Source organism: Triticum dicoccoides, chromosome 7B (genome assembly GCF_002162155.2).
Source record: "Triticum dicoccoides isolate Atlit2015 ecotype Zavitan chromosome 7B, WEW_v2.0, whole genome shotgun sequence".
Lineage (NCBI taxonomy): Eukaryota > Viridiplantae > Streptophyta > Magnoliopsida > Poales > Poaceae > Triticum > Triticum dicoccoides.
This window is the reverse complement of record NC_041393.1, coordinates 637,169,991-637,173,475: the sequence shown is the minus strand read 5'-3', so window position 1 is coordinate 637,173,475 and position 3,485 is coordinate 637,169,991.

The window sequence follows — 3,485 nt, the reverse complement described above, 5'->3', positions numbered from 1 at the left end:
CTAATGTGAGGCTATGCATTAGTCCTGGTTCGTGTTGAACCTTTAGTACCGGTTCGTGGCACGAACCGATACTAAAGGGGTGGTGGCAGGCTGGCGTCAGGCCGGGGCCCCACGAGCCCCTTTAGTCCCGATTTGTGACACGAACCAGGACTAAAGGTCTAACCTATAGTGCCGGTTTGTGTCACAAACCGGTACAAAGGGGGTATAACCTTTAGTCCCGGTTGGAAACACAAACTGGGACTAAAGGGCAATTTTCAAACTCTATCCCCCCTGTATCGCCATTTTAGTTTTGTAAAAAACAAAAGAAAATGATAAAAAATTAAAAAATTAAAATCCTTCGAGATGTAGTTATGTTATTACATCTACTAGTTAGGAAAAATTAAAAACTTAGATTTGGACATGTTTTGCAAAAAAAAGTGTTATGAAAAAGTAAAACGGCCATATCTTTTGCATACGATGTCGAAAAATGTATAATATATCAAAAAAATCAGCACAAAAATCCGCATCCGGATTCAGGCAGGCAGCCTCTCCCTAAGGAGGGCGAGCCGCCTGTACCGATGACCTCTGTCCATCCAGAGGCACCGGACAGTTTGCTGGAAGCGCTTCGCGGTGCTTCCATTGATGAAGAACACCGTACTCTTATGAGTACGGTGATTGAGAAGGTCTGGTCCACCAAAAAACGGATTGACCGAAGCCTGCGCTAGCCTTCTAACAGGCTTTGAGGTAAGTAATAAAATTGTGAGAGAATATCACAGTGTAGACAGTAGCCCCTGATGCTCTGTTTGGTGTTTGGAAAGAAAAGTCGAATCAGAGGATAAAATAATATTCGCAGGAGTCTAACATAAGGTGTCTATGTAAATAAGTAGGCGTCATTGCTGGCCGCTGCCGCTCGTACTGCGGAGGTCTCCGGACTAAAGCAGGACCTGGAGCGGACCAAGGGAGAGCTCGTCCTCGTGAAGAGGCAGCTGGAGGAAAGTCAAGGTACGTAATACCCTTCATGTATACTTATTAAGGATAAATGGTTTCGACTGATAAAAGCGTCTTGAACTTTTATAGGGGCCACGACCGGAGTGGCGGCCCTTAAGAAGGCGCTGGCCGAGGCCGAAGACAAAGCGACCAAGGAACACGCCGCGTGCAAGAAGCAAGAGGCCTGGGTCAGGGAGGTCCAGCAAGAGCTCCAGGATTTCGTCCAGAAATACGAATCCTTGGAGTGTGACTCTAAGACTCAAGAGTCTGAGCTTGCCAAGGCCCTCCAGAGCATGCAAGACACCAAAGCCGAAGCCCAGAAGGCCCTCCAGGAGATCCAGGCGGCCAAGAAGATTGCGGCGGGTAAGGCATTTGTTATGCAAAGCAAGCATGTGAAGGAGACATTCTTTTTACTTACCCAAATTTGGAGTTCTCCAGGAGCGTTTGCAAATCTGCCACGCAGCATATCAGATGCCGCAGAGTTCTACCGAGCCGAAGAAGGGAGCTGAACAAAGAAGTTGTTCTGGTCTCAATATCTTGGGACAGAACAGCCGATGCCCTTGAGCGACCAGCTGAAGCAACTGGTCGAGCTGCACAAGGCAGCCGAATTGGCCGTGAAGGACCTCATAGTCCGGCTATGGCCTATGCCCAGCAGCTACTTCGGACTCGTGAAGCGGCTTGTGGGTGCCTGCCCGCGACTTGAAGTCATAAAGCGGTCGGTTTGCATTGAAGGTGCACGGATGGCCTTTGCCCGTGCCAAAATGCATTGGGCGAAGATGGACGCCACGACGCTGATGACCGAGGGGCCACCGAAGGGTAAGGAGCACCGCCGACCCGAACAATATTATGACAGTGTCCTGAAGGGATCCCACCTTGTGGCAGAGGAATGTACAAAGGATGTAATCTTTGAATGAGTACATTCGTTATATCCTTGAATATGAAACAAGTTCATTTGCGCAATATAATGCTTGTTGATTTAAAATTGTACCTCATGTGCGGCCGTTTATAAAATCTGAGGGTTGGCCAGTCGTCAGCTTCTGCCCCCATGTAACTAGTACAAGGGTGTTCGGGATAAATCTAGACACTCTTTATCCAAGTTTCTGGTCCTTTAAGGAGGTGTCTAGCGCAACGAACAAGGCAATCAGACTATACAACTTTATCACCCTCACTTAGCCATAGAAGTTCTATAATTTTAAATTTTGGCATAGCCCCTGGTATTCGGAAGGCCGAACTTGGGGCGCTATACACGCCTAAATCGGACAAAGACCGATTCCTCGCATAAAGCGGAAAAAATCTTGAAGGATTTGAAACCTCTCGAACAGCGACCAGCTCTCACCGCATCATGACAGTCAGTTTTCGGCTTTCTCTACTGAGGTGCTCGTCCGGAAGAACTGGGACACAATCGCAGTAGTTCTCCCTTTACTACCCTAGCCGATATAGCGGAACATAGGGTAGCAAGCACAGGAGCTGGGCAACCCAACTATTGACCCAAGACATGATTCGGAGCTAATGCATATAATCGCAGTAGATCTCCATGGACCATGGTCGTACTTCATTAGTTCACATGAATCTTTTTCTTTAGGACTCGAAAATGTATGATCAGTGTGTATAGACAAGGTGAACACAAAAGCAAACACAAAAGAAAGTACCACGCAGTCGCCGCCTCCTCCTCCAAGAAAAGCTAGGGTTCGTGCCTCTCGCCGGCTTCGCCTCGTCTCCGGTGGCCCTAGGGTCATGGGGGCGCGGTGGATCCTGGCAAGGGCCGACGGGAGGGTTCTATTGTTAGTCGTCTCTTCAAGATTTGTTAGGATTTGTGTCCTATTCAGGAAGGCGAGACAGCGGCGGCTCCCTGGAGATGGAATAAAGGTCTCCCGTCTAGTCCGCGTTCCGGTGGTGTGTCTAGCATCATTGGTGGGCGTGTGGAGGTGTGTCTCCGGTGGAACTATCCTCGGTGAATTTGCTCGGATCAGGTTGTGGTTTGTCTATATTCGTGTGTATTCAGGTTGGATCCTTTCGATCTACGTTATTCTTCATCTGCGACGGTTGTTGTTCTGGTGCGCTGGTCCTATGGGGCCTTAGCATGATGACTTTCCGACTGTCTACTATAACAAGTTGTGCCCGACTCCGGCGAGGGAGGGGTGATGACGGCGGCGCGCCTTCGGCTCGCTTCAGTACTTGTAGTCGTCGCTATGCGCGCCTAACGGATCTGGATGTAATTTTATTATTTTTGGTGTTCGTTGTACCACTAGTAGAAAAAGGGCCTAATGTTCAGCCCTTTAGTCCCGATTTGTAAATTAACCGGCACTAATGTGAGGCTATGCATTACTCCCAGTTCGTGTTGAACCTTTAGTACCGGTTCGTGGCACGAACCGGTACTAAAGGGGTGGTGGCAGGCTGGCGTCAGGCCGGGGCCCCACGAGCCCATTTAGTCCCGGTTTGTGACACGAACTGGGACTAAAGGTCTAACCTATAGTGTCGGTTTGTGTCACAAACCGGGACAAAAGGGGTCTAACCTTTAG